The sequence below is a fragment of the Balaenoptera borealis genome, assembly GCF_965194805.1.
Source record: "Balaenoptera borealis genome assembly, chromosome: 17".
NCBI classification, from domain to species: domain Eukaryota; kingdom Metazoa; phylum Chordata; class Mammalia; order Artiodactyla; family Balaenopteridae; genus Balaenoptera; species Balaenoptera borealis.
The window spans coordinates 66527440-66547323 of record NC_138876.1 but is presented as its reverse complement, the minus strand read 5'-3'; the positions used below and the strand labels follow the sequence as shown (position 1 = coordinate 66547323).

Sequence of the window (19884 nt, the reverse complement as noted above, 5' to 3'; positions counted from 1 at the left end):
TGCACAGGAAAGATTCATTCCCACATTAAGATAATGGTTACCTCTGGGGAGAGTGGGAGGGAGAGTGGGAACTGGGATGTGGGTGAAATGGCTTTAGTTCTATCTATGATACTTTATTCCTTTTGTAAAAAGAGAGCTGGAGCAAATATGTCAAAATATTGACATTTGATATATCTAAGTGATGGGTAGACAGGTGTCTGCTACAGTTTCTGTACTTTTCCATATATTAAAGTTATTCATTTTCAAATTTAAAAAACTATTCAAATAACTCAGAGGTATATAAATCAACATCAGTCTTCCATTCCTCTCCTCTGGCAATTTTATTTTCCTGTATTTTTCTTTTGCTTGTGCAAGAATATATACATATACTTTTAAAAATTGTATCATAGTTTACATATTATTCTGGAACTTAATATTTGACTCAGTATATTGTAGACAATTTCTTCCAAGTAAATAAACAAAGATTTCTTTGTATTTTTTCATAGTATGAATTTATCATAATTTTCTCCAGATTCCCATATTGATTAGATTTCCAGGAGTGTTTTTTTGTTTGTTTGTTTGTTTGCTTGGGGAGAAATTGCTACTAAAATAATTCTGTAATGAATTGCTGTACTTTTATTTCTGTCAGATAAATTCCCAGAAGTGAGATTTCTGGATCAAAAAATATATACATTTTACATTTTAATAACTATCACTAAATTGCTTGCAATAACAGTTATAATATTTTTCAGTCCCACCAATTGTGTACAATAATGCCAGTTCATGTCTCCTGGCCAGCATTAGAAGTTATCGATCTTTTCAATCTTTGGTATTCTAAATTACTGGGTGGGTTTTTGTTTGTTAGTTTATTTCATTTTCCTAACAACTTGTAAATTTGAGCATCTTTCCAATGTTTACTGGACACTTGTGTTTTCTCCACTGGGAATTGCCTGTTAATATTTTTTGCTCTTGTTAAAAATAATTTGATATCTTCTATATAACTTGTTCATTTGCTCAGTAAACATTCATGGAGCAGATAGTGAGGGCCTGACAATGGCAATTAAGATACAGATGGTACCTTCGAGGAACTTGTAGTCTAGTAGAGGGATTCGAGTGATAAAGTGTTACATGCACTGCAAGAAATGTCTGTCCAAACAGAGTACAAGGGAGACACTTTGGAGATCCAGGAAGGATTGGAAAGCTTAATTCAGAATGTGATGCTTCTGCTACTGTCTTGAAAATGAATGAGTATTTGCCAGGCATTTCCCACAGCTGGGAATCCGTGTGAGAGAGAAGAAACGGTGTATTAAACCTCGCAGATTAGTGCTTAAGAGTTGTGACACTGAGATAGGAAATCAGGAGTTGCAGCTTCGGGAAGAGAATGAGGAGGAGGAATTCCAAGTGCCTGTGACATATCTGGCTGAAGACATTCAGTGAGTAGTTGAATAAATATGTCTGGAGCGCAGAAGGCTGGTCTGAGTTAGAAATCTAGATTTGAGAGTCATCACCATACCGGTAGCGATTTGTCATTAGTTACAGCAATGACATTAGTTACACCAGTTATAGAGCTGGTGAAGCTGTACCAGCTCTCTGGGGTTTCTGGTATGAAGGATGATTTGTCAGCAAACTAAATGGCCTCCAACTGCTATTTTTTAAAGCTCTTATGTCTGCTTTATTGGTTTTTTTAAATGTATCTTCCTTTGTTTTTACTAGTCATTCTTGATGGTGTCAAGTATCACCTATTATACTCCATTTACAGCCTACTTTTTTTTGTTTTAACATCTTTATTGGAGTATAATTGCTTTACAATGGTGTGTTAGTTTCTGCTTTATAACAAAGTGAATCAGCTATACATATACATATATCCCTACTACTTTTTTAAGAAGTTCCCTACGTAGAAATTGGATAACCTCCCCCCAAATTTAGGGTTGTGGGTATATATTAATATCAGTATCTATGAGTATATCTAACTAGAGGTGGATGAGGAGCTTTCTTGGTAAAATACTGAGACATGGAGGTTTTGTCTTTTAAGAAGTTTGTGGTTTATGCCCTGATTCTGGTGTGTTTTCCAGGATAGATTAAGGGGTCAGATACTTGGGTTCTGGATCAGTGAAATTTTGCTATGTTAATAGACTGAGACATAATCTCAGCATCTTTAACTGCCTTCCCTTTACAAATAAGCTATTTATGAATTGAATTTTTAAAGAAACTCATTTAACCAAATCATTTACATTTTAATTTCAGACACTTTAAGATGAATCTTTAATAGCCCTACTTCTATCATTTCAGCTTGAAGACCATCTTCATCAAGCAGGTCAGGGCTAACAATGAAATGCAGATAGCACCCTCACTGTTTAAATATGCCCATCACTCAATCCTTAGTAAATTATATTTTGTAATCAAATCAGTACTCCAAATTATTCTGATTTATGAATTCTAACCTGATCTCCTATTTTCTTTTCATTTGGCATTGCATTTTGTATTTTACTTTATACTATCAAAACAAGATATGCATGTGGTTAGAAAATGAAACAGAAGAGCTGATAATGAAAAGAAGAGTTTGCTGCTCCATCTTTCCAACACACTAGTTTGCTCTTTAGAGGCAATTCTTTAAAAATATTTGTTTCGAGTCCCTTTGGGATGTCTCAACAATCTTTTAAATTGCTCATTAGTGTTTATGGTTTTACAGCTTTTTTAGACAGTGTCTTCTGACTTCCTACTGATAGATGAAGGTTAATCTCATCTGTATCTCCTTACTTCACCTTCCTTTTTTCCTTACGTCCCCATGTTTTACCACTGTTTACACTTTTTCTGTTAGATACCTCTGCAGTGTTAAACAGCTTGTTAAAGCTCCAGTTGCTATCCCAACAACCATAGCCAATATCTCTTGATCCCTCAATAAAGATCAAGACATTGATATCACTGGCTCTCCCTACACCTCTTCAACTCCAACCCATCTCCTGATTTCTTACTTTTTATATTATTGAGGTGGATAACCTTTACATTCTTTCTTAGAATACAATTAAGTCTCTGATTTGTTTATGGGTTAATTTTTAAAACTTTTATTGGACTATAGCTGATTTACAATGTTGTGTTAGTTCTTGCTGTACAGCAAGGTGAATCAGTTATACATATATGTATATGTATATCCACTCTTTTTTTAGATTCTCTTCCCATATAGGTCATTACAGAGTATTGAGTAGCATTCCCTGTGCTCTACAGTAGGTCCTTATTAGTTATCTATTTTCTATACAGTAGTGTGTATATGTCAATTGTTTATGGGTTAATTTTTAAATCGAAATTTCACAGCTGTAACCGAGCAAGTGGGTCCTCTGCTTAAGGGAAAGACCAGAGAGAAAAGGATTTATTGCAGGACAGCCAAGCAAGGAGACAGGAGGCAAAGCCCAGCTGTCTCCTCCACTGGCTTTTGAGTGGGATATTTATCATGGGAATGGGGACTGGGAGGGCGCTGGGCTTGAGAAAAGATTGGGGAAGGTAACGGGAAGTTTCAAGGGTCCTCTGCACAGGCACGACTGTCTTCATGTCTCTTCGTGGGTCACATGTGCAAATCTGGGGGGTTCCGTGTGTTACGTGTGGTGGATTTTTGGCCCGTGACGTCTAAAGTTCACTGATTGGTCATCTGGTCCCTCAATGAGCCTGTGCAATGTTCAGTGCAAGGAGGTTGCCAACAAGCTGCTTCTTCACCTGTGATTTTCCTGCTGTTCTGCAACTAAGCTCAAAGGTCTTATTAATCATCTTTTGCCTTATTTTAATCAAGGCAAATGGATATGGGGGTATGGTTTCACAACTCAAAGTTTACAGTATTATGAATATGTAAATTCTATTTCCTGCAGAGTCGAGTTGTGGGATTGGATTACATTCCTTCTTCTGTAGATCCCATGTCACTACTGCTGTGCCGGTCAAAGGAAACATTCCTACAGTTAAGTTCAAGTAGATCCTCCTTTCTCTGCTCTACCATATGTCTTTACTATATTCTCAAGCTTCTCAAAACTCATTCTATCTAATCAATTGAATCTCTTTCTAACCCTAAGAACTGAATCGGGAAATCTCGGACCCCTTGCTCAAATCTGAACTGGTTACTCTTTAGGTGTCAGTCAAACTACCATTTGGGGATTATATACTATTGTTCTTCTGGTTTGGCACTTCGGTCTCCTAAAGCTTACCTTGTCCTTTTTTTTTTTTTTTTTTTTAGTTTAGTTGGAACATGTCTAAGCAACTGTTTAAGAATTGATGAACATCTAACACATATATATGGAATCTAAAAAAAAAGAAAAAATTGGTTCTGAAGAACCTAAGGACAGGACAGGAATAAAGACGCAGACGTAGAGAATGGACTTGAGGACACTGGGAGGGGGAAGGGTAAGCCTGGACAAAGTGAGAGAGTGGCATGGACTTGTATATACTACCAAATGTAAAATAGATAGCTAGTGGGAAGCAGCTGAATAGCACAGGGAGATCAGCTCGGTGCTTTGTGACCACCTAGAGGGGTGGGATAGGGAGAGTGGGAGGGAGACGCAAGAGGGAGGAGATATGGGGATATATGTATATGTATAGCTGATTCACTTTGTTATAAAGCAGAAACTAACACACCATTGTAAAGCAATTATACTCCAATAAAGATGTTAAAAAAATACTATTCAATCAAAAAAGATTGAAGCTGAAAAAATTACAATAATGTTGAAAAAAATAAAGTAAGTTACTTAGAATATTTTTTAAATGATGAATGGAAAGAAAATATTTTGAGTCCTTGAAGTCTAAAAATCTCTTTAATTTCCCTCACATTTTATTGATAGTTTAGCCAAGTATGGAATTGTAGGTTGAAAATCATTTTTACTCAGAAATCTGAAGACTCTTTGCCAGTGAAAAGTCTGATGACAGCTGCTCCTTGAAAGCTCTTAGGAATTTAGCATGTGTTCTTAAAATAAAACATACCTATTGAGGACCTAAGAAATTCCAAATGGCCTTTTCCCTTATATTTTCAACTACAGACAAAGCTTCAAACTTAAATTATAGACACCTGATCTGTTAAGAAATGTAAGGATTAGTTATGGCATGTAAAAATAATTCATTTTTACAACCTTTAGAGTTCTGAAAATAATTGGCCATGCCAATCAAATGATCAAGCTGGGGTCTTCCATACCTATTCTAATAAGGAGTTTGAATCTTATGTGGGCACTTGTTTCTTTTTATGCTATGTTATAACTTGAAAATAGTGAAGTCCTACCCCCTAATCAAGTACTGTTGATCCTAATATAAAAAATAGCATGAAACTAATGATTAACTGTGAAGACAAAAGCACCATTGGGGCTGATTTTATTAAGGGAGACTGCTCAGTATCTTTTGATACTAGAATTTTAATTAAAAGTGTTATGTGTTCCAATTTTTCATTTCCTTACCTTCCATGGGCAGATTGCCAAGCCTGAAGGATTAAATACAAAACCAGAAATAATTAAAATATATAATAAAAGAGAGACTTTTAAGTAAACTTTTTTCATGTGCTATGCTCTGAGTTCATTTTAGGTGAAAAGAAAGCTAGTGATATTACCTTAGTTGAGTTGTCTGCTAAATATTCTATGTACATAATCGACATTACAATCCAAACATTCATAAGCTTATTTCTTTCTACAATTCCACTTCTGTGTTACTTAATGTTACCAAAGAAACATAATCTTTTCTGCAACCAGAAAATCAGTGATGAATGCCCCCTAAATGATATCAAGAAACATAAAAAATATTACTGATTTTTCTTGTTTCTTAATTCTGTTTACAATTTGCAGGTAATTTCAGATGGCTGATTTCTGAATTCGTACTGAATTATCTATGCCCCTTAAAGCCATAAAGATTTGAGGCCTAATTGCCTTTGCATCCAGCATCCCAGCAGCATAGCCAGCCAGGGTACCACTGTCAACTGTTCCCACACCTGAATATAGAAACACAAGGAAACATTTCTACACGGGGACTTCTGCACTACCATTCCCTTGCTGGTCCTTAGTGCTCAAAGCAAAATGCATGCCTTTGTTTTGCAACATTCTATCGAATTTTCTTCCTACTGGATTTAATTTAACTTGATGTAATGCTATTACTTTTTTCCAGTAGTCGATGTTGTCTTATATATTTAGTAAACAGTCAAATTACATTATTTTCTTTTATGGAATTTCAGCCTCCTTTTGAAATCTGGCAGCACTGAGACCAGAAAAAGAAGAAAAGGACAAAGAACAGTTGAACGAGCCCATCTTACAGGGATCACTGCCTTTGGTACTGTTATTTTCTTTGTAGCTCTAGCCCTCCTCTAAAATGGGAGTCAACTCCATCATTACCTTACTGTTATCTCCCATTTCACCATCAACATAGACCTGCATCTTGATTTTTTTTGTGTGGAGTTACAAGCCATATGGTATATCTCACCAAATCTAACTCTAATAATACTATAATCTATGAAACAGAACATATATGTCATTTTTTATATTTTACATTCATGTGGTACATCTTATTATGTATTATATATTTAATCTCATTTAATCCTCAAAGAAATACTGTGAGAAGGGGATTATTAATCCTATTTTACAGATGAGAAAACAGGGGCTCAGAGAGGTAAAGGGATTTCCCTAGGGCCACACAGCTATTCATTATCAAGGCCAGGACACTAGCCCAGCCTTCTGAAACGAAAGTCTATGCTCTTACAAATATCCAGCACCTATTCAACGTCCCCTTTGGTTCTTTCCCACCTATCACAACGGGGGCAAATTCAAAAGAGAGCAACAGTTCACATGACTCTCAGGTCAATGTGTTTCAGCATGTCTTATTTCAGATTAAGTGAGGAAAATCGGCCATGGCCTGACAATCCAGGTTTTCCTCCGTCTTGTACCAACCGACATTGTCAACCCTATTATTCTCTGATCTCTCATGTGCACTTTTGCTCTAGTGAGACCAAGGAACTTCTTTTCTAAGAAATGTTAAACATTTAAATTGTTACAAAAATTTCTGTTATCAATTAATTTTGACAAAGTCCCCACTGTGAGTAAGCTACTCAGAGGACACACAGGGAAAAGAAGAACCCACATTTTCTGAGTGCCTTCTGTGGTTGATATCTCTATGTATATTAGTTCAATTAGCCTTTAAAGCAAGTTTTCAAACCATATAAAGGTATATCCTTTTCCTTTTTACAAAAAAGGGACCTGAGGCTTAGAGAAGCTAAGTAACTTGCCCACTCTCACGGCAATTTCTTGAGTTTGTTTTGAACTTCATAGATGATTGTAATTTCAAAGCTCACGGTTTTTCATTTTGTCTTTACCAAATTTCTCTCAAGTCGCTGATCATCTAATTAGAGAAACAGATGACCTTTGCAATGCTCTATAAAAAGCAATGATGAGATAGCACTTAATACATATATTAGACATCCAATATAATATACTGTAGAAAAAAGCATGTCTGTTCTAAATGCGAAATGCTACCTACCATTTTCTAAGATAAATGAGTAGCAGATAATGTGTTATAGCTTAAGAGAGAACAAAACCTCTTCTGCCTAAAGTAGTCAAGGAAGGCTTCAGGGAGTAAGTGAGACTATGATTATTACTTAGGTGAGACTTTTTAGAATTCCGATTGATGGAGAAGGAAGGAAAGAGTATTGCAAGATAAGAATGTGGTGTGGTTGAAAGTGTAGAACTGGGAAAAGTCGAGTCTCTTTGAGGGATAGTGAGTAGTGTGGAGAGTGAGGGTGGAAACATGGGCTGGAGTCAATCATGGAAAATCTGAACCTCAGGCTAAGGGGTTGGGGATTTATTCTACAGGTAGAAGGGAATCTTTTTTTCTTTATTATTTTTTTGGCGTCACCACACGGCTTGCGGGATCTTAGTTCCCTGACCAGGGATCGAACCCAGACCCCTTGCAGTGCAAGCGCAGAGTACTAACCACTGGACCACCAGGGAAGTCCAGAAGGGTATCATTTTTAAATCCAGCTGAGATGGGATGATAGGAGTGTTTGGGGAAGGTGATAGTGGGGAAAGAATTCATACTGGAGGGAATTATGGGAATGAGGTAAAGTAGGAAGAAGTTTTGTGTGTGTGTGTGTGTGTGCGTGCGCGTGCCCGCAAGACTGGGTTAGGAGACTTTATGAAAGAAAAGTCATAGAGACTTGGTAAGTAACTGAACGTGGGAAGGAGCAAGCAATGAGTTAAGATGCCTGCCAAAGCTTTCCAGCAGGACAATGGAAAGAACAGAAGTAACTTAGCAGGCCTGGAGATTGAGGGGAGGAACTATTTCAGATGAATTTATTTGAGGCGATGGCAGAATATCCAAGTGGAAGTCTCCAAGAGACAGCCAGAAATGTAACACTAATTGCAATTATCAAGGGTTAGAAAATATGGCTTTGGGAGTCATCTGGATCTAGATGAAGGTTCTAGAGGCAGTGATGGCCACCAAGAGAGAAAAAGGCAGGGACATCAGAGAGAGGCTGTGGTCAGCACTGATTCTAACTTTCCTAATTTTATCATTTCCGTGCAACTTTCTAAGGGATAACCCAACTTGTGGTAGAAATTATTATATATCTTTTAGCTACTAAAACTGTCACTCTAGCTGTGATAGATATAAAATTGTTCACAAAGTGTGACAAGAAGGAAATAGGGAAGGAATATCAAATAGGAACACCAAAAACTTGGCTAAATCTATATATTTCTTGAGGGAAAAAAGTAGAAATTGTATAGAAATTATACAGAAAAAAATAGAAATTGTATAGAAATTATTTACTCTGACATTGTCAAGTAGGTTTTCATTTAGACATAAGACATGTTAGAATGTTAATTCTCTAAATCATAATTATGGATAAAGCAATAAGTAGTCCAAGTATTTAATAATGTTAATGTTTATTATGTGATATAACTATATATTTTCAATATACAATGAGGCCCAAAGATATATTACATAATGTGCCTTATTATTTAAATGATCAAAGTATCACATTTCTTAGGTGCTAATTACATTAGCAAGTATTATTAGGATACAATGTTCTAAAGCACATTTTTTTTTCTTGAGAGAATAAGAAAAGTAGCTCTTTATTGTAAGCAAGTTACATTCTTTAAGTCTAAGTGTCATTTTGTTTTGCTTTGCTCTGTTTTGTTTTCAAGAGGGGCTTACTATAAGCACTTGATACTTTGAGAAGACAATATTTTATAATAACTTTTCATATCTTACAAAAGGGATGTTTCAAAAATAGAGGTTTTGATTATCCTAATCTCACTCTTCTGTTGTATTTATTTTGTGCCACTAAAGTAATCTCAATGTTACCTCCATTCATTCCTCAGACACAGGATTTGTAAATCTCTGTTTCCTCATCAGTCACTCTGGTAGTACAATTGTAATGTTCCTCTTCCTATTTTCTTCTTTAATCATTTATGTTAATCTTTTCCAAATTCCGTCTAATCTGGCCACGTTCTTCTGGTAATAAAGTGTACAGATTCGACCCTAATTTTCCAGGTCAAATTGTAACAGTCATTTAAATGTCAACAGTCACATTTTTCAAATGGGGATCCTAGGAGTAGTTTATATAGCTCTGCAAACCAAACAATAATACTGTCTATGGGCACTCAAATCTCATGCTTCGGGGAATAAACTGGAGTGTCTGTAAAGAGATAGGAAAGTGTTCCTTCCTCAGCATTCACTATTTAACTTATTCAATTTATCCACTCTGCTTTTTCTGTGTAACTTTTCTTTTGCATTAGTTTCCAGTTCTACAACTATTGGTAATTGCCATAGGTGATATAGAAAATTACATATGCCAATAACCTGGCACTGTATTGAAATTCTCGTTCCTGGGAACTCTCCTGAGCTTGTAGTTCTTAATAGGTAAATTTCATTTTATGTATATATAGAAACACATTCTCCTCCAAACAACAATTTCATGACATCCTATACGGTGCCCTTCAAATTTTCAAATAAACTTTGTGCAAAATGCTGAACTTTAAAGATTTCTCATTGGAATATAAGTATTAGAAATGTTTTTTTGCTTTGTTTTGCTGTTGTTTTTGTTTTTGGCTGTGCCACGGCTTGCGGGGTCTTAGCTCCCCAACCAGGGATCGAACCCGTGCCCCCTGCAGTGGAAGCAGGGAGTTCTAACCACTAGACTGCCAGGGGATTCCCAGAAATGTTTTAAATTAATGCAATTCATAGTAGAAAAGATGATGAGGCTTACACTAGATTTCTCTTGTTTCAATTGTTATCAAATGCAGTTGTCATAACATTACACTTAGGAATTTCAAAGCAGTATAAGAGAATGACATGCTTCTTCTTGTGTGTACTATCATTAGCTAACCCTACCTGGTACCAGCGATGGACACCCCCAGCTAATATCAGGGGCTAGTTTTGGAGGTAAATATATGTAGTGAAAGAGGGAAGAAGAGAAATTCTCTAATTTCTGCAGGTGAGATTTCATCCCCCTACTCAAATTAGCATGAACCACGGATGTGGTTCTAATTTTTGTTGCTGTTCTCAGGAGAGGTTAGTTTTCTATTGAACTCACTTTCTTATGTGCTGGAAAGGAAATGATAGGATGAGTCATGGTCGACTTAGAGCTCATGACGATTTGCTTCTTTAGTGTTACTAACATCTCTCAACACAGTGCCATGTGAACTGATCCATTGCTGGGGCAGTATGGGGACTTCCATGATAGCAGGAGCAGAAAGTCCAATTAGATAGCTTTCATGCTAATTAGATTCATTTAACAGGCTGAATTTCCATGTTTGATTCTCCATTCCCATATCTGATTATCTCTATGAGGAATGCAATTAACTAAATCAAATATTAACTATGACAGATTCTAAAATCTGGTTGGGCCTGGTTTAGCTCTGCATAGAGTACAAGTGATGGTGGGGGGATGAGAAAAAATAGTCTTTTCCAAATTTTCATCTCTGTATTTTAAATTCCAGTCAAAATCACTTGCTCTTGTTTTCTAAAATACATACCTGTGTTTGTTGAAAGAAGTCTTCATTATTTCAATTGAAAAGGATTAGACTAATAAAAAGAACCAACCACCTAACATGCACATTGACAGTATTTAACTTCAAATAATATACATAATATATAAAATAATAATATATTATATGAAGTAAAATATTGACTGTCAATTAGCATATACATGTAATTCTATAAACTGACATTTTGTTAGCAGTAATTAAACAAAGGTTGGCATTAGTGAAAATAATTGTTTCATTTCTGTATTTTTAAATCTGTGTGCCTTCTGATATGTGTTTAGCAGTTTTGACTAGCTATGCACATCTAGTCATCTTTAATACTAAATGCTTTTCAATAATTACTGTGTTAAATGCTTGATATAATTTTCCTGAATATACAGTGCTAGCATGCTTTAAAAAAGCTTTGATTTTATATTTATTACCATAATGTATTTTACTTAGAACAAAACATTAAAGCACAGCTTTAATTAGTAGTGAGAAATAATTGTCAGGCTATGGATCCCAGTAATGATCAATATTTCTACTTGATACTGCAAGGTTTTAAAGGTGCAAGAGTGCTAACAACAGGAAACACCAAGACTTATGGCAGCATTACTTTTTCGTCATTCTGAGAATTAGTGGCCCTTTGGGGAGGACGTCTCTGTTGAATGTACTATCAGCTCAGGCTTCATTCTCAGAAGGGAACAAAGGCGCTGTCAGAGTATCTGCCACAGTTTAAACCCAACTGCTTCGTTAGAGTCCTAGGTCCACTCGGAAATTTCTCTGAAAAGACCATGGGTAACTAATTTAATTTTGCTCGCCTTGGCTGTATCTTGGCTTCTGAGAGACAAAGTCCTTGCATAGCCAGGAAGGACATGTTATATCATTCTATCCACTTTTTGCTTATAATAATGTAAAGTCTGGGGCTGAGAAAAATGTCCTTGCATTTGCAAAGAGGGGTCTTTCACTTGTAACTGGTTGTATTTCCTCTACTGTTGGAGATTATCCATTTGCTACTTATCCAAAGCCCAGATTATTCTAAGAGCCTCAGAAGCTTTCTGATCCACTGTGCTGGTGGTATGTTCACAATCTGGAACTGTTGTGTCCTTCTGCGTGGATCGTGAGCCACACAGATACCTCCCTATGTAAGCCTGAAAGCCTTCATCCTAGCCCACGGCAACATGCCTCATCCCAAAGGTGCCCAATCTTGACACATCACATCTCAGACAAATGTCATGGAGACAACTAGTGAGTGGTGTGGGCGGATCAGTATCAATCTATGTGTTAGAAAAACAACAGATGCCTGTCCTACCTCCATTCACTTTAAGGACCAGCAACAAATTCTTTCTTTTGCTTTTCTCTCCTTTTCTTTTCCTTTTTGTAGATTGTCTTTGGCGACTCCTACATTCATCTTAACCAGATTTCCACCCTAAAAATGGAAAATAATACTTCATACACTATTTCCCACATGAACTTGAGACAACCTCTGAAACAGGAAGAAAGATGGTATCAGCGTGGGGTGAGATGGAGGGAAATAGCCTAAAATTTTAAGGTCACACTATCTTAGGTCAAATTCCAATTCTGACAGCATGATCTTGGGCAAATAATTTAAATTTTCTCTGGTTCAGTTACTTTCTTTATGAACTGGAATAATAATGATAGTATCTACCTCAAAGAGCCATTATAAGGATTAAATTAGCCAATATCTGTAAAGAATTTAGCCCAGTCCCAGACATGTTGTAATGTCTGGGTAAAATTTACCTGTTATTACACAGCACAAATACATAACAGAGATGGGGCTCAGATCTGACTAGGAATCCAATCCTTGTTCTACCATGTCCTGGAAAAACATGATTAAATATTTTTTATGTAGCATATTTTTGGAATTTCCAGTTAACTGGTCCCAGAAATTCTTTACCCCCAACTTCATGGCTTCCTAAGAACTAACTAGGTTGCTTAGATACTAATGACGTTGGGAAGTAGCTCCAAAGATTGATTCAAACACTGTACTTATATCCCTGTTACTACATAGCAAAAAAATGTTGTGCTTAAGCATTTGACATTTTCCAAAAAGTTCATGCTCCCTACAAGACCTGTTTAAAAAAATACAAGTACAGTCATTCTGGAGCTTCTCTCTTACTTTAAATCTTCAAAGGACAGCCAAATTTGTCTCAACTAAATTCAAAAGAATCAGTGAAATAGTACTTATCTCCTCAATGATGAACACACAAGCGGCTCATTTATTTTTCAAACTTTCACTGCAATGTGCGAGTGCAGGATTTCAGTGGCTGCTAGGACTCTGTGAGTTGCTCTAAATTGCCCAGCTTTCCTACCTTTTTATTTAGAAGGGAAAAAGAAGGCAGTTTAGGTGTAAGAATGTGGTAAATTCTAATCACGCTTCAGTGCCTGCTTTCTTGTATGATGACGAGCACCACAGCAGTATTTTCCCCACTAAAAAAAAAAAAGTGTAGTCCTAATCTATGTGTATATTTGCTTTATAATGGTGCTGATGTTTAAAGAAGATAAATATTCACCCATCTTTTGGTAAAACCAAGTTATACCAAATAAAAGTAAGCCTGTCTTTCAACTGTTAAAGTAACTCCTTTAGCTGGTTAATGTATATCCTTCCAGAACACACACACACACACACACACACACATATTTACATTTATATTTGTGTATTTTTTCCTTTAATGGGGTTCACATCATTCTTAAAGACTCCTCTTTTAAACTAAATTTTGTTTCTGTTTGATTTTACTCATATGTCATAAACTTCTTTCCATTTAACTTTTTAAATAAATTTAAATCAAATTCCAATTATTTAGCCTCCAAAAAACTTGTAAATTCTTACCCTTCTGCTTTTAACATTTTAAAATATGTTCTTTCTCCAGCCTTTACTACTTTATTCTTACTTATACAGGCTCTTTCTGTAAGTCAGCTTGCCAATGAAAATTCCAATTTGATAGGTTAAAGTGTAGTCAGTAACGATGTTATTCAGATTATAGTAAATATTTTTCAAACACTTTATTCAACAAAAAATACCAAAAACCTATTTTGCTTGATATCGTGTGTATATACATAAATATACCAATACACCAGCATTATGATGTATGAGGAAACACATTCTTCATCTAAATTGATCTAATGACACACATAAGAGTATTTCAGGTTAAACTTATATTAAAGTGATTTTTTTACCAAGTATTATGAGGAAAGCATTTTGACATTTTAAACAGATATTTCTCTCCTTTACTTTGAATATAATTTCATCAAATCTCATGATAAATCTGAAAAATTGAAATACAAGCAAGAGGAACATTTCCATAAATATCAATAAAGGTTAAAACAAAAGATGGCTTAAGAAGCAATGTGAAAACGTCTGACTTTTTAGGTAGATCATTTTAATCTTTTCTTCGGAGAATAACTAAAAAAAGACAAAATTATATACACTAAGACAGTAAAACCACATGGTGATAATCAACACAAAAGAGTTTTTGCAGCCATCCAGAATTCAAGCTGTGCACATGGAGAATTCAGCTATTCCAAAAAATTTGTATACTAAGGGTTATTCTCTATAGCCCATTTGAGCTATGAGTAATTTTGTAAGTGGAATTAGATTTTATTTCCAAAGATTGTTTTTCCATATCATTGCAGGCTTACAGACAAGACTCAGGCATGATGGATAATTACTCCTAGAACCCTCCTTCCCATTATGGAGATAGCAGCAGTGTGTTTTACTCAATAGATAATCTGCTCTCTTGATCAATGACCACTTAGTAGGAAAATGTGTTCAGATTTCTGAACTATAATGGAAACTTAAGGTAAAAAAATGTTTTTTAACAAACACTTGGCAAATAAATTCTTATTGAAGGTGATCAGTGATACTGATGTAGGGCTTGTAAAGTAAGGGGATTTTTCACACCCATAAATTTATGCAAGATCATACCACTTATATTTAGGCACACCCCTAAAACGAATATTAGTCTTTCTAGACAAAATATTTTGTAAATCCCATTCATTTAACAAATATCGAGTTCCTAAGAAAAGTTGCAAAATAAATACTTGTTGGATGAATAGGTATTTTTTGTATGTGTAGCTTTGGGTTATATGTAAAGAATGCAAACAAAGTTATAGGGAATCTACCCTGGAGAAACATTTAAGATGGTGAGACTTTTACATAGGAAGCACATACATTCTGCAGGACGCTGAAGGTCATATGTCTTTAAAGAGAGAGCTCAGACCGCGTGCTATGGACGTCAAAAGGGAGGGGTCACGGAGGAGGCGGAGTTTAACGTGGACCGTGAAATACTGGGATGATTTGGACCTGAAACTGGGAAAGGAGCACCCCAGAAGAGACTCCAGCGGCGTGCAATGGCATAGAAGTGTGCAGACACTGTCTGGCAGGGAATGGGGAAGCCAGAGAACATTTGTGAGCAGGGAATGATAACGTCAGGGTTGTGGCTACGAAAGAGTAATCTGCAGGAAGTGTGTATGGGAGGCTGGAAAGACTGGAGGCGTAGTAATGGACATCCGGCAGGTCCCTGGAAATTTGGAGCTGAAGCTTGGGAACAGGTCAGGGTTGGGGATAAAGGTCTGAGGATCTGGGAGTCCTCTTCCTTTTCCTAGTGTTCGTACTTGAGAAGCCTGGAAAACAGCAAAGGACCAGGATAGGTCCCGGGCGGAGGGCGATGGCGTCGGAAGAGCCAACATCTATACTAAACATCCTGCCCAATATCTGGCACCTCGAAAAAACCACCCAGCCCAAGGTAAGGCCCGTGGAGATGTGGGAAGTCAAAGTGTAGAGAACCCTAGATGATGGAACTTCCCGGTGTACGTCAGGGCTAAAAGAGAAGCAAGGATTAAGTGAGATACGTTTAAACCTGAGTGTGTTGGACCTTCTTCAGTAGCCATCTTTCTTGGCCTAAAGAAACTCAGAAGGGAGTCCCCACTCTAAATACACTGTCACGGCCTGCATTCTTTTTAAAAGGGTGTTTCAGGCTACTTTGTTTCCTGTAACTGTGCAGGCCGTCTCTATCTCGTGCCTGGTGAGGAGCCCATGGGTCGGCAACCCAGAGAGCCCAGTGATGTTATTATTCAAGTTCATCCCGTCTTTACCTCGACATGAAGGTAGGGAAAGTTCTGGGTGTCCCTTCGGTGGCCTCTCCAAGGAGGAACTTGGCACAGTTCTCTAGATGACAGGGAGAACAGGCCAAAGAAAGGAAGCCAGAGTATGAATAGCGCCCCCGTGGGAAGCTAGAGTTACGGCTGCCACCGACCAAGCGGCTTTTCCTCCAAACCCAGGAAAGCGAGGTTTGGGGGCTGACGACAGCCCCTAAGCGAAGCTGGAGGTGCTCGGGGGAAAGTCAGATCCTCTCTGCTCTCCTAGTTATCCCCGCGCTCTTTCCCCGGGAGGATACTCCGGGCCCCATCACTCAGGAGCGGTCTCTCCTCGCCCCAGTTCCCCAGGTCGAGCTGCGGGTCAGGGTCAGGGGCGTGTGGGGCGGGCGGGGGGAGAACCTAGCAGCCGAGAGCAGAAGGGCCCAGGGAATCCCGCGAAGCCGCCCGAGCGCATCCCGGCGGGGCGCCCCGGGCTTTCCCCGTCGCCCTGTCAGCGGCGCCCGCGGGGCCGCGGACCCTCCCGCTCCGCAGAGCGGCAGCCGCCGAGGGAAGCAGGTGGGTGTGCAGCCGGGCCCGGGCCGCGGGGAGCGGCGGGCGCGCGGGAGGAGTGGGAGGCGCCCGCCAAGGTGTGGGCGGTGCCCTCTCGCCCGCGCCCCGGGCCCCGGGGCGCTGTCTCCGCTCGAGCGTACGGCTCCCGCGCCGCCAGGCCGAGCCCGGGCGTCCCCGGCGGTGCCCGGCCGGCCGCCGCCCACCTCGAGAGCTGCTAGCGCCCAGGAACAGGAAGAGAAGGAGGCGGCGGCGGCGGCGGCTGTCGCTCCAGCCCGCGGGTGCGCGGAGCGCGGGAGGAGGCGGAGCGCGAGGCGGGGTGGCCGCGGGCCGGTGTGCGCGCCCAAGCCGGCGCCCCCGAGCGCCCCGCCTCGCCTCCCGCGCCCAGCCTCTCCCCGGCTCCGCCACAGACACACACCCACCAAGCACCCACCGCCCTCCGCCCCCGCCGGCCGCCGCCGCCGCCGCGCCGAGGGCAACCCGAGCGAGCGGCAACTCCCCGGCTGGCGCGGCTCGCCTTCCCGGCTCCTTCCGCGCGGCGAGCTCAGCCCCGCTCGATTTTTCCTTTTCTATCCCAGCCCTCTCTTGTCTGGGCGGCGGCGGCGGCGGCAGGGGGATGGGGGCCCGCGAGGGGAAGGGGGTGAAGATCGATGAAGATTATTGTTCTTTTTAAGGATGCCTTAGCTTCCTCCCGCCGCCTCTCCTTTGAGCCTTCCTACTAGAGACCGTGAACCAGAGTCAGGGATGTAAAGAGAGGGGTGAAAAAAAAAAAAACCAAAAAAAAAAAAAACAAAAAACCAAAAAACGCCAGGAGCTCCAGCCAGCCGGGGAGACCCTCCTCTCCGTGGAGGGGAGGGGGATTTCCAGCGACACATCATTGGCGAAGGGCACCGTCGCGGGGAGAGGAGCCCCGGAGGGAGCGGGGAATCCCACAGCCCTTTGTGGTGCCCGAGCCCGTGCCGCCTGCCGAGCGGGGTCGGTGGGAGCTAGGTAAGTGGCGGGGGCATTGCTGCTCCCCGAAGGGGTCTTCCTTTAAGAATGAATCATCGCGGGCAGCCTAGCCAGACTTGAGTTGCTAAAGGAATTGGAAACTGCCATATGGCACCGAGTGGACTTACACACAAAGCTGACTTAGCCCTGAGAGGGTTATTAATGCAAGACTCCATCCCCGTGGGGAAGGCGCTCAAGTGTTAGCCCCTGAAAAGCTTCCGAGCAGTCTGCCTGGGAAGGGATGGGAGATGTTATTTCTAGGAGATGAGCTCTTGTTGCCTTCTGTTCATTTGTTGGTAAATGCCACACTCACATGCACACACTTGTGGGACCGGATTCGGGGAGTGTGATGTCTCTGATGTATGAACAGTCCTCAGAACACAGAGACGTGCATGCATTCTGTTCTGCGAGCGGCGCACGGTCTCCGTTCTGTAGCACAGGGTTCTTGAGAGAGAGAATGAGTCTGTAAGGAAAGAGCTTCATGGCTGTTTCCAACACACTCTGCTTAGGGGACCTGGGAATATAACTGCCCTGAATGGCACCAAAAGACACCGACCATTTGCCTCGTCGTTTGCTTCCAGGGCTTAATGACGGTTTTCAAAATAGTATGCTACCATCCATCTTCTCGAATTATGAGCATTTTTGTGTATTCATTCATAAAAATTTTCAGTGTGCAGTATGCAAAGACATGCCATGTATACATCATTTACGACCGCACAAGTGTTACAATAATAGATTACACTGAAAAATTTAGGATGCACAGATATACACTGGGTTCATTTCATGCAGGTTCAGCATTCCTTCTAATCAAGTTATGCAATAATGTCAGTGTTTTAAATAGTATTTCACATTTCTGTTTTTGCATTGATGGGTTTTGGAATTCTGTTGGAAATCTGATTTTTTAAGCTCAGCTCAAAGGAAATGTCAGGATTTGTTATTGTTTTTAAATGTGTAGTATTGTGTGGGACAGAGGTCTCTTGGTTTTTTTACCAAAAAACATCAGTTGAGATAATCACATTTCATAGAACAAGAGAAAGATAAATTCCAGTCAAAAATCTAAAGTCTAACTTGTCGGTACTGAATAACTTACAGGAAAGATTTTGAAAAAGAGGGTATCATTAAAAAAATTATGTAGGTATAAAGTTTTACTTTATTTCACTCTTTAGAGGGGTGTGTGTGTGTGTGTGTGTGAATAAATATAAAGTTGTATAAAGCTTACTTGTCATACATGAATAAGCTCTAGGGACATCTGGACTAGAGAGTTCCTGGTTCTTAAATTTATCAGAACTTAAACAGTTCAGTAATTGGGTGCACTGTACATGTGTCTGTGCATTTAATTGCTTCTAGAGGTGGTGTTTTTAATGTAAGGCATAAATACGTGATTACTTGTTTGGCTACAGTTCTGAGAATTTGGAGGACCCAATGTATAAACACCTTTTCCCCCACTGAATGAAAAGTAACTTCATCACCTAAACTTCATCACCTAAAAGAGTTAATATGCCTCCACCAAGCAAATACTGTACTCCCCTCCCTCATGCTGTCAGATTCAGACCAGTTGTTTATCACAAATAGAATTGTGTCTAATGCACTCCTTTTCCTTTTCTGGCACAATTCAGACTCTTGGAGAAAGGAGTGAATCACTTGGCAGTTCTCTTTGCATTCTTCCTCCTTTTAACCTGCACCTTGCCCTCTCCGTGTTAGTGTTCCCAAATCTCCCTCATACACAAATATACACACTGCTTCCAGAAAATAACTCCATTGCCTGCCACTTTGAGAATGCTAGTTTCTCTCTTTTCTTTTGCGCCTGTGTTTTTCTAAGTAGAATCAATCCGTGCATCTGTTGAAACTATTTCCAGTCTCACTTGTCTCCACATCCCACAGTTCAGTTTTCCAGGCATACGTGTTTGCTGAATATTCAGATGGGATTAGTGAAAATTATTACCTTAGCCAATCGTTTCTGTTTGGCTTTTAAAGTTTCCTTGTTGATGCCTTGGAGCAACTGTGAACATGAACTTGCCCTTCTAATTTCCAGTATGGTAGCAAAAGTGAGACTGCTAGCGAAACAAAATGACAGGGTAGGCTTTCAGTCACATTCTTGGCAACTTTAAAAGCATATCTGTCCAGGTTTCTTGCATACCTGCCTGTGTATCTGTGGAAAATATTCTTTACGCATTGAAAAATTTTTTTCTTGAATTTATATCTGGCATTTTGAAATGGTGTTCAAAGAGAGACTGGTGTATGTATGTACATATTAAGTATATATAGACACATAATTAAGGCAGATTCAGGA

The 19884-nt window shown here is 39.4% G+C and overlaps 1 protein-coding gene across 1 annotated transcript in view; it reads left to right on the top strand.

Annotated features, from left to right (window-relative positions):
- Nucleotides 1-16862: 16862 nt before the first annotated feature.
- The window catches only part of KCNB2 (potassium voltage-gated channel subfamily B member 2), a 403794-nt gene continuing 400772 nt past the window's right edge, over nt 16863-19884 (top strand). Inside the window, exon 1 of the mRNA XM_082363415.1 lies at nt 16863-17594. The gene's annotated coding sequence lies outside the window, so the exon portion shown is untranslated. The remainder of the gene's footprint in view (nt 17595-19884) is intronic.